The following is a 12,672-nucleotide window of genomic DNA, read 5'->3' as shown; positions in this document are numbered from 1 at the left end:
TTCTAAATAATAGCTGAATTGAACATATTATGAGAGCTGCTCCCCAAAAAGAAAGAAAGAAAAAGAAGCTTTGTATCTGGGTTAGCTCCATGTAGAACCCAGTTGCAGAGCATTTTACAAAATATGTAGAAATTAATATGTGATTGGTCAGTTTTGATTAACTCAAAATGTGCAGAAGCACTTAATGACATTTTTAACTTTATGGAAATAGAAGAAGACAGCTTTCTTAACATGTGCCTGCAGCATGGCTATTATTGTTGCTGGACATAGAAAGACATTAAACTATTATTTTGCCATAAAATCATATTTTTTCCATGGCAGAAAAGAAAGATGCTCTCCTCTAATTTGGAACTATGTTGTGAATATAAATGGAGAAAAAGGGTCACAGTAGAAGCAGAAACTTATAAGCCATTTTTCCAAAACTGTGCGATGATATTTGATGAGGTTAAAAAGGAAAAAAAACAAAACAAAAACCCTAAAGTGGATGAATTGACTGCACCTGAGTTCTTCAGTAATACGTGTAGATAGTGACAAAAACAGAGAAACAAAACAATTTAAAAAAATGAGACTGCTTCAAAACTCAAAAATATGTCTTCAGAAAGAGGAGTGAGGTTAAACAGGACTTTCTAAATGTCCGTAACTTATTTAAATGCCAACTTCAGTTTCACAATTTGAAATCTTCTCTTTGATTTTAAAAGATTTTACTGGAGTGGATAAAAATCTATCTATGCATCTAAAGGTTGTTAGCGTGTCTGAAAGTGATGATGTTTTAGACATGGACACACATGTGACGAGTTTCTGGGTGCCAGGGCCGAACGGCAGGCGGCTGACCCACAGAAGCATGTCTGTGGGTGCAGAGTGTATGGCCACATTTGAAAATCTGGAAGCTAACTCCACAAGCCCCCAAACCTTGCGTTGGTTGTAATTTTGAAGTGGTCCACACTCAATCCCTCCCTTAAGAGTTTACAGCTCTCAGAGGGGTGGGGGACTCTGGACGAAGAAAGGTGAAGGATTAGCCAGAGAACATACATGGATAACACATAGACACAGACTGTGGTCATGGCCAGGGCTGGGGACAGGTTGAGCAGAGGTGAGCAAATGGAGAGCTGGGGTGGGGAATAGGGATATCTGTAATAGTATTAACAACAAAAATAATATTTAAAAAATGTGGTAATCTAATGAATAAAGTTATCAATATACTAAAAAATGAAAATAGTCAAAAAACAGTTCTCAGAAACCACAGTAGCCAGAATTGGGTCACTGGCCCGATCCTACAGCCGACATTATCAGTCCTGGGAGTGGTCCCACTTCCCTTGGTTTAGACCAATCAGAACTCATCCCGCACCTCACCTGGGACTGGGGTCAGCCTCCCCCAGGCCCGTGACCTGAGGGAGAGATGGATTCCTCGATAGCAGGTGAGTTCTTCAGGAGCAGGGAAGGGAGTAAATGGATAGGACATCAGTCATGTCTGTAACAGCTTTCTTACCCAAAAATAAGCCGCCCTGGGTTCCAACTAAGAGACACGGACCTGGTGAGAAGTTAGGCTTGCCTGCCTAAAGTAATAAGATCTGAAGGGAAAAAAAAGCTCATTTAACTTAATGCGGTGACATGACGTGACAACAGGAATCAGTGTGAGGCGGGCTGAACAAAAGGGTTGCAAGTCAGAGTTTTTCGTAGATTGTATTCATTTTAACATCACATATAAGAAAAGAAAAAATTCTGATTAATGTGGGCAATTCAAAGAAGTATTATTAGAAATGGAACTAACTAGGTAGAGTAAAAATATTCTACTGTGTCATGGAACAGAAATAAAATAGGTCAACATTCTTTATTAAATATGTAATATCTGTTTACCAAGTTCTTTTATAATTATGTCCTCCCTTTAAAAAGTCAAACATTTTTGTAGCTTAAAAGGATATAATAATACAGCTTACCAAATTTAAAAATTCAAGGAAGAGATAAAGCAAAGTAAATGTTAAAATTAAGTGTTGGAGAACAGAAAAATATTCTAAAATGTTGTTATGCTTTTCTCAAACATGTTTTTAATTGCTTCTCATATTAATTATTACTAATTGGCACGAATAACTAGTGATAATGTTGTTTTGTTTCAGTAAGAGCATTTGTAACAAATTATAAACAGAATTTTATATAATTTTATATACATGTCAATTTTATTTTATAAGCCAAATTAATAAAATTTGCATTAATCAAACTTTATTACTACATGGTTTTATTGGTATGACTGTGCACAAGGTATGTTCTTTATAAAGTTGGTTATCCTATAATATTCTCATAAACCCATTAGGAAGTGTACACTCCTCTCTTACAGTCTTAAAATGTTTCCATAAGATTGGTATTCTTTCAGCTTCCAGTTTTACTAGAATTCACCAGTGAAGCTATTGTGCCCCAAATTTTCCTTTGAAAAACTTTTACTGCAAAATCAATTTCTTTAGAAGATCTGAGTTTTTAATTTTTGTTGTTGTGTGTCAGTTTTAGTAGTTAATGTTTTCTGTTTGTTTTAGGTATTTGTCATTTTTCTATAAATTACCTTATTTACTCATAGTAATTTTTATTGTTTTAATAATAAGTATTTGTAACAATGCTCCCTACCCCTTTATTCCTGATGTTGGTCATTTGCATGTAATATATTTTTTTCTTTTACCAGTATTTTTGGGGTATATTAATTAATTAGTAATTTCCAAGAATCAAGTTTATATTTGATTATTTCTGGCTACTACTTATTTTTTGTTTATTATATCGATTTCCATTTTTGTTTTTATAATTATACTACCTAAATTTACTTTAAAGGGAAGAGTAATACAAACTTTTGGAATAACATAAACTTCAGTTTTCTACCTTTTTAAGTTGGAAGATCAGATAATTAATTTTGTATCTTTCTCTTTCCCCAAATCATATTTGGAGCTATAAATATCTGCCTAGGCACTATTAAGGGATACATTGTTTGTACTATCCTTTAGAGGAAAATATTTTGTATGTTTTCTTCTGGATTCTTCTTTCACATATGAAATATTTAGAAGTTTAACTTTTAATATTTGCAAACATAAGATATCTTATTTTTGATTGGTAATGTAATACTGCTCTGATCAGAAAGTGTAGTTTATATTAATTTAATTTCTTTGTACTTATTGGTTCTTACCTTATGAACCAGAATATGGTTATTCTCAGTGAACACCACGTGTGCACTGGACTGTATTGTCATTATTGTCTTACACAATTATCACTTAGGTCAAGTTTATTGATACCATTGTTAAAATCTATATTCTACTGAGTTTTGCCTTAAAAAAAATCTTTATTGATTTTAGAGAGAGAGAAAGGGAGATGGAGAAAGTGATAAAAACATTGATGAGAGAGAACATCGACTGGCCACCTCCTGCATGCCCCCCACTGGGGATCGGGCCCACAACCTGTGCATGTGCTCTGACCAGAAATCGAACCAGCGACCTCTTGGTGCATGGGTCGTTGCTCAACCTCTGAACCACATTGGCTGGGCTGTCCTCTTGATTTTAATTAATAAGACATATTGTTTAAAATATCCAGCTAAAAATGTGGATTTGTTACTTTTTCTGTTAAGATCTATCAATTTTAATTTAATAATTTGCAAGCACATTTAGTATTTATGTGTATTTTTGAATAACTGATTTTTGTTACAAAATATTTTTATCTCCATATAATTATCTTTTCTTAAAACATTGTTTGTTATTAAAAAGGCAATTCTATCTTTCCCTCAGTTACATGATGGAACTTCTGGCATCTTTATTTTTTTTGTTTTTACTTTTTAAGTTTGTGTTTTGTAAGAGGCACACAGTTTGGTTTTAATATTCTTCTGTTTAGATTTGTTTCCCCTTTATTTTAATCCAGTTGATACTCTTCCTTCTAACGTGCGTGTGGAACGCAGTCACACTGCTGGTCACGAGGTGCGCTGCACTCGCATTCCCTGTATCTGGGTCTGCATTCTCCCACCCTCTTCTTTGTCTTTTGTTTGGTCCTTCTACCTTGTTTTACATAACGTATGCGTTTCATGATTGCACTTTAATATTTTATACTGTGTTTATGCTTTACCTTTTACATTGTTATTAATATTTAGTCAGTTGCTCTACAAATTATACCTTTAAGTTATGAAACTATGTCTTTAAATTATATGTCTTTAAATTTGGGGCACAATAGCTTCACTGGTGAATTGTATGCTCTCTTGCAGATCACGTGAACACTTACATGAGTATAACTGTTGACTGGCCTTTCATCCATTCACTATTGTCATTTAAAATTTTATTTTATAGTGACAATATTTGAGTACTATTTTTTAAAATTATTTTTACTTTACGTATTTTTTTTTTTTTTTGGTAAATTTCCCGTTAGCCTAAATATATATTTTTTTAAATATTTATTTATTTATTTATTTATTTATTTATTTAATTTAGAGAGAGAGGAAGGAAGAGAGGGATAGAGGAATAGGGAGACAGAAAAAAGGGAGAGAGAGAAAAAAACATTGAATTGTTGTCCTATTTATTTATGCATTCTTGATTGACTCCTCTATGTGCCCTGACCAGGGATCAAACCCAGAACCTTGGCATGTAAGAGCAATGCTAACCAACTACCAACTTAGCTGCTCTGCCAGGATTATAGCCTAAAACTAATTTTTATTATTTTCTGTATTGTGTAATTTTGCATGAAAAAAATTATCTCAGATTTTGAGTATATAAGATTTTATTTTACCTTCAACTTCAATTTTAAAGACTATTTTAACTACATAAAGAATTCTTCTTTCACAGTTTTTTTTCTCTCATTTGTTACTTTCTAATTTTTTTTTCTTTATTGATTTTACAGAGAGAGAAAGGGAGAGGGAAAGAGAAATAGAAACATCGATGAGAGAACATTGATTGGCCGCCTCCTGCATGCCCCATGCTGGGGATCAGGCCCACAACCTGGGCATGTGCTCTGACCCGAAATCTCGAGTATTTGTTTGCTTCAACATAACTGAGATAATATGCAATGTGCATGATGAAAATAACTCGGGCCTCTTGAGGATTAAAGAAAATTGGGAAATAATAGCTTTCAATGAGCATTTTCTTCATGAGACCTTCCAGGGAATAACACAGAAATGAGAATCCTGAAATTCTGGTATATGTCAATGTCGAGAACAACTTGTTTCCAGAAATAAGCAACAAATAAGTGTTCATAGCTCTGATTTGTCCATGTAGTAATACTTCAATTCAAACATCATATTTTCACTTGTCAGTACATATTCAACTCAAATTATAGTTACTGATTTTCAAAGGTTTTGTATTTTATCACGCTATTAGACTGTTTTTGTGCTGTACTATTAAAAATTGGTAAAACTAAATTACATGTAGTGGCTTCTTAGTGTGTACCGTCTATATATCTCCACCTCTGATCGGCAGACTATGGTCATTGAGGTGCTGACCATGGTTTATACCATCATATTCCTCACTAGCAGATTTATTCACAAATTCTCTGAAATGTTATCTTAATAGAATGCGTAGAGATACCAGCATATGCTATAATGTAATGCTTACCAATGGTTCTAAGTTCCTTAGTAAATGCAAAGTAAGATACAAATTCTAGCCTCTAACATTGGCATTACTGAAGAGTGGAGCCCCTTGCATAAAGGCGTGGTTGGTGCTTCACGGATGCTAACTCTTGTCCCGAGTGATGTCAGCGACATGGCAGGATAAGCAGCTCCACGCTCTCATTCCCCTGATAAAACATTTAAAATCAAGCAGAACATGCCAGAAACAATGTTGTCAAAATCCTAAAAAATAGCCCAAAGTATATAGTACCAAGTGAATGTGGCGTAAAGAAAAAGGCAAAGGAAAATGGGTGGAAAACTTTGTGGCATTTTCTTACCTGTTCCCTCTCCCTTTCAGTTTGCAGCGGTCTTGCTGGAATCATCAGCAGCCGGGTTCCCAGAGTGGAACCCTGCGCTCTGGTTGTACGAGAAGCAGAGCAGGTCTCATCCACAAACCAGTGTGCATGTCTGTTCTAACCTGTCTGGGGATACTTGAAGGACTGGCACAAGGCCCTCTTTTCTGTTGCACCTAAATAAAACCATACACAAAATAAAAATAAAATATATATAATATAAAAATAAAAAATAAAAAAAGGTGAGTAGGGTGTCTACTTTAGGATAAGCATCAACTCTACCCCATGCAACCTTGTTTGATGGGATTTTAGTGACGGGCTTTTCTGTGGAGCCATCACTTTGATAGCTGTTATACATGCATTATACTCATTCATTCAATTATTACCAAAACATTCATCAACTAAGTATATTTTGCTATGCATAGCTAGGTGCTGGTCATAAAACGTTGAATATGAGAGTTCCTTGCCTCAGAGAACTATGCTACCATGGAAAAGTGAACTAATGAGCCTCAGCGAGCTGTGGGATTTGAGGCCAGTGTGGAATATCCTGGGAGAGGGACTATGCCCCCCACCTGGCCAGGGAGGCCTAGGATATCATGGTGAGTCACTTGTGGGGTCTGAGGCAACAGCTATTTATCAACTGGTATAGAATTCTCCCCACAGTATTTAATCAATGTCTCCTCGGTGCATGAATGAATGTCATCAGCCCTAGGGAGAATTAAGAGGTCCCCAAGGAAATAGAGTTAAGACCCTTTATCCAGGAGTTGGGGGTGGGCAAGGTTCACTGTGAGTATTTGAGCTGTGGTAAGACATAGGCAAGCGTGGTTCCCACGGAGAAAGAATGTCCGCGTGGGTGTATTCATGGCTGCAAACGCAGAGCTGCCGCCGGGAACGTGGGGCGGTGTCACGCAGCGGGCTGCAGGGTGCACGCTGTCAGGGCACTGGGGAGACGCCCATCAGGAAACTGTCATAAAGGCTTTACATACAATGTTAACCTTATTTTGTAGAAAACAGAGTGTTGAATTGCTGGAGGAACTGATTCATAATATTTTCTTCCCCCAAAATCTCACACTTAAAGCAATTTGGAGAACAGTCTGAAAGAAATGAAGGGCAAACATGGAAGCAAAACATCTATTATAAAGCCCACATAAGCCCTGGCCGGTTTGGCTCAGCGGTTAGAGAGTCGGCCTGCGGTCCAGAGAGACCTGGGTTCGGTTCCGCTAAGGGCACGTACCACGGTTGCGGTTTGTCCCCGGCAACCAGGGTCGTGTGGGTGGCAGCCACTCTATGCGTCCCTTTCACGTTGATGTCGGTCTACCCCCCTCCCCCCTTCCCAATCTATCTGAACAAAAAATAGAAAAATGTCCTAGGGTAAGGATAAAAAAAAAAAAAGCCACGTGATATGTATCATATTACGATATGCAAATGTATCAAAGTAACATGCCATACATCTTAAACTTACACAATTATTGCATCCCAAATTGATTCAGTAAAAAAGAAATACTTCATTAAAAGCTCTGCATGAAAAAAAAAAAAACAAGGGCTCAAATATTGGAAATGTAAAAGAGAGAACATAGTTTAATAATATTTAAGCAATGTTAAAAGACTTCATGTAAATTAATTATTTAGGTGAAAAAACTTATGTGATTCCTAACTGAAGAGACAGAATGCATTCCTCAGTCCTAAGCCACTATTATACTGACACACCTCCGTGATGGATTTTACAGTGTCGCCCAACCAATAGCAGAGGTTTAAGAACTGCTTTATGAGAAATGTTGTTTGAGACTTGACAAGAGAGCCTGCTATAGGAAATCAACACACAGACAAGTGAGCATGCGAGGAAAGTGAGAGCTTGCTTTACTGGGCCCCGGAGTCCTGTTGGAGATTATGAGTCTGAGAGTTACAGGTCTACTGCACACCTCCAGGTGGGCTACTCAGTCATATATCTAGTAAACAAGAACTCACAGGAGAAGGTAGCTTTGCGGAAGTTTAGCCCGTGTGTTAGGACCTCTGGGGGAAGTTGATCCCAAATAGGGGCATTCAACCAAGAGAAAAAAAAAAAAATGACCAAAGTAGTCCAGAAAATATTGAAACAGTTTTCATGGAGACAAGCACATAGTTGAGCACATTTTGAAACAGTATACACAGACTTAGGAAGTGGAGGCAGACTGGCTAGCTTTACCTTTTTGCTTTTTGTATGTTGTAGTTATGTCAGTTAGAACTGGTTATTTAATTATGTTGACCCCTAGAAGGAATAGACTTGTCAAAAAAACCCTTGTGGTTAACTGAGCACAAGTTCATAATCAAAGATTAGCAGCTCTGATTTACAGAGGATCTCTCATGCTGCATTTCAGGGAAAAGCCACAGGCTGAGCTGATAACCCTCCTGCACCAGTTCCTGCCTTCTGAGCTAACCCTCATAGAGGAGTCTCTGGAATCATATTTTGACCAATGGGTTCAGACCTACCCCATTCAATGGGAGCGACAATGAGGACATAGCTGTACCAACCAATTAGAGTGCCCCCATAAAGACCACTCAGGATACACAGTTGTGACCAATCAGGACAGTGTTACCAAAAATCAAACTGTGCACCTTTGGATTCCTTATACACATAAAAAGGGACTAATCAAGGACCAGGGTGGGCACTTTCTCTATGTAAGAAAGACCCTCCCTGTTGTCTCAGGGGAGAGAACCTTCAGTTTCAATGGAAGGCTGCTTTTCTCTGGTTTGCCAATTGTTCCCTTGAATAAAATCTCTCCTGTTACTTCACCCCAGACTGGGAACTCCTATTGGCATTGAATTGGTGGCAGAGACATTTTATTGATAATTTCTCTAACTTTTAATTTGTCATTTCCAAAATGGACACATTAATATCTAATGCATCTTATTATTTTCCAGGAGAAATGGCTAATGTATATGGACATGCATCATTTGCAGTGGGACCAGGCAGACTACCAGTGCTTGTGTCCTCTTCCCTTCAGCTCACTTCAAGGCCAACCCACCCGCAGCCTGGCTTTGGGGGCCTCCTCCCATGGTTATGTTGGTCTATTTAAGTTTCTTGCATACTCTAGTAGTTGTAAGTCAGTAAGTTAGTGCAGTATTTATTATCATCTTATAGAGGAGGAAACTAAAACTTAGAGACACCCTTGTGATAATAACATCTGAACTTATAGAAGTAACTTTTGGTTCTAATCTTAGCCCATTCTTTGTACCAAGTCATCTTCCTGTCTTCTAAGAATTGAAGGGACTTTAGTTAGTTCCTTCTTATTGGTGATTCTCTGCTACCTGTGCCTGGTGACACCTAGATGCCTCCCCACCTTCAAAATACATACATAACTCACAACAACAAAAACCCAGAGAATCATGGGCTCCACCAGGCCTGTGTTAACCCCAACCAATGTAAGTGTGTGTGAGAAAATGTATATGTGACACACTCTTTCATATTTATAACTAATCAATTATTTTCATTTTATTGATTAGTAAAGGAAGTTAAAATAAATGATATAATGGTTACGCATAATACATTGCAGAAAAAACAACTTGAACCTAGACTTCACTAATTACCAAGCACAGAGTAACAGATCATATCTATCATTAAATCAGGTTTGTTCTGAAAGACAATCTTTCTTAGTTTCTAAGAAATGGTAATCAGTACATTACCCATAAGAAAGTCTCTCTGGTTTATCAGGGCTCCTAGTACAATTAAATAATAAAAATAAAAAATACTATATTTTTTGTCAGTGTTCAAAGATGTCAATCATAAAATGTAGGAATAAAACAAATTATATATACATCTACATTATAGCTTACACAAATACTTACACATCAAATTTAAATGTGTGTATGTATATATATATATATATATATATACATATATACATGTTATAATGTTATATAGATATCTGCACATCTAAATTTACATAGATATATACATTCTAACACTTAAATGTCTGCCACTAACCTATAATGAAAGTAATCTACTTTTCTAAGCTTATATAGATATTTATATCTCAAATGTAGATATTTGTAGCCTTAACTTATATAGCTATCTACCTTTAACTTACATAGTTCTCCATAATACCAAACTTAAATAGATATCTACACCCCTAAATTAATTCAGAGAAATAACATATCAATATTATTAAATATATAGATATCAATGTAGCTAATTAATTTATCTACACCTTTCAAATTACATACATATTTAGACCCCTTAAATTAAATAAATGTATAATACCCCTAAACTTATATTAATATTATTTTAATGGAACACATTAATTTTTCAACTCTAAATATTGGAACAACTTCAGTGGCAGAACTGAATTTCCATACTATATTATTCTTATATTGAGAAACAAATATTATCATTGATGCGTGGCTATGGTGCCACTTAAAGAGAGTAAAACTTTTCAGGAATCTGTTTTCCCCTAAAGCTCATAATTTCCATCTGCATCACTGGATCCCATTGGCCCATCTGGTTGTTCCAGATGGGCTCTGTGACTGCTACGGCACCATCTGTGCTAGAAATTAACTGATATTACTTAGATTAATAATTAGATAAGGATATATGTTTTGAAACATCACCTTGTGGATATGATAACTTTGTGTGGGGTAAGTTTTGATTTGTGTCTTAATTAAATATAGCACAGACTTTCCATTGAGTTTGAATAATTATTCTACAGAGAAAGAAAATAGAGAAAAATGGTCCTGTGTCTCTTAGAAAAGGAGGAAGAAACCCTGGAGGTTAGTCTCCTCACAGAGTTCTCATTCCTCCCCCTTCTTCACCTCCCTGCCCCCCCCCCAAACAAACAAACACCCTAAGGTCCACAGGCTCCCTATCCAAGTACAACCATCCAGGTAACTGAAAGCCTGTGTAAAACTGGGGTGGTTGGGGAGAGTAATATGGGTACGCTTGGCAAGAATGAGGAATAATCTAGCTACCACTATAAATCCAGTGTGTACCCTTAACAAATGTTTTAGGCCTTCTCTGGAATAGCTGAGCAACGGAGCAAAGTCTTAGGAATCCAGGTCCCCATCTTTTTGCTCAGCCATCAAAGGCACCTGCTGTTTGTTTCCAGCTTGGCTGCCTTGTGTCCACAAAGTGGCTGCTGCCAATCTCTGCCTGATGCGTCCTCATAACAGCTTTGCATGATGGAAGGTTGTTCCCAGGTACTGTTCTCACTTGTTGTTACAAAGTAACATCCTTGCCCTGGCTGGTTTGGCTCAGCAGTTGGAGTGTTGGTCTGCGGACCAGAGAGTCCAGGGTTCGGTTCCTGCTAGGGGCACATACCAAAAAAAAAAAAAAAAAAAACCCACAAAGTAACATTCTTTCTTGGGAGTGTGTCAGCAGACACCTCACATTCCCTTGCCCGGACAGGGTGTGTGCATTCTGCAAAGCCCGTCATTAGGTATGATGTGGTTGGCCTGGGCCAACCATGATTCACCCCGACACTGGACATGATCACACTAGAACTGCAACCATACATCCTTATTACAATAACTGCAAAAAGGGCAGAGGGTGGGGTAGCTCAGAACATTTGAACTCTGCGGTTATATAACTCATGTATGGAAAGGCACATATCCAAAACAATTTTTTCACAAAGCTCTTTCTCAATCTGTAATATGACACTGTCTTCTACAACGTTGTCAGAAAGCTAAAATTTGGCTGGCCTTTTCTGAATCATGAACTGTGTCTCAACACAGTAAGCTCTGAGCAGCAGGACAATAAATCCATAAGAGAAACAAAGTGTGCAATATTTGGAGCTTAAAAAAGTCAAGAGCCTCTGAGATAGACTTTTAGATTAACACCTTGGTTTCCTGGCTTGTTTAAGAGAACAGAACAGTTTTGTGGATAATTATGATGCTATAGATTTAATATTGCCTGCCCCCACTCAAATGTTGAAACCTCATCCCCAGTGTGATAGTGTCAGAAGGTGGAACCTTTGGAGGAAATTAAGACCCAAGGGGAAAGTCCCCATGATAGGATTAGTGGTCATAGAAGAAAAGATAGGCTACGTGAGCACATGAAAAAAGGTGGTCATCTGAAAACTGTGAAGCTGGTTTTCACCAGCAACTAACTTTGGCTGGCAGCTTGACTTTGGACTTTTCAGCTTCCAGAACTCTGAGGAATTAATGATTCTTAAGCCAACCACTCTATGGTATATTTGTTATGTAAACTCAAATGGATTAGGGTGCATGACCAGAACAAAGGATGATTCATGGTCATTTCCAGGCATTCAGAAGGACACGTGCCACTTTGCCCTGGACACCAACCTGGCCGTTTAGGTCCTATTGCATCTCTCTGCCCCCTATTTTCCTATCAGCCCTCAAAAACTTCAAGTACAAGTTCCAACTTTTAAACTTGCATGAGGCAAAACCACATAGACTAATTTTGTACATTAGGTGACAACAAAATTTGAACTATGTTCTTGCATTTCTGAGTGTTTGTCTTTTTTCTGGGGACAATTAAAAAAAAACCAAAAACACAACTATTGATTGGAAGAAAGAAGTAGAAAAGCCTCTATGTTTCTATGGCAACATAAAGACATCAAATCATGTCTTCATAAATTAAATATGTGATACTAAAAGATATGAAAAAGCTCTGTTACTGTCAATCAATTTTCAGATGACCTTGTATAAGATAAATCAACTTGGTATTTTAAAAACATGTAAAATAAGAGCTAAATAATTTCTATGTTAATCATTTGGAATTTTTATTATCAAGGCATGAAGAAGGGAGATCTTTTTCATTCATTTAATGCATCTTTGGAG

This window comes from Molossus molossus, unplaced genomic scaffold (assembly GCF_014108415.1).
Source record: "Molossus molossus isolate mMolMol1 unplaced genomic scaffold, mMolMol1.p scaffold_m16_p_11, whole genome shotgun sequence".
In the NCBI taxonomy this organism is placed as follows: Eukaryota; Metazoa; Chordata; class Mammalia; order Chiroptera; family Molossidae; genus Molossus; species Molossus molossus.
Note: the sequence above shows the minus strand (reverse complement) of the source record.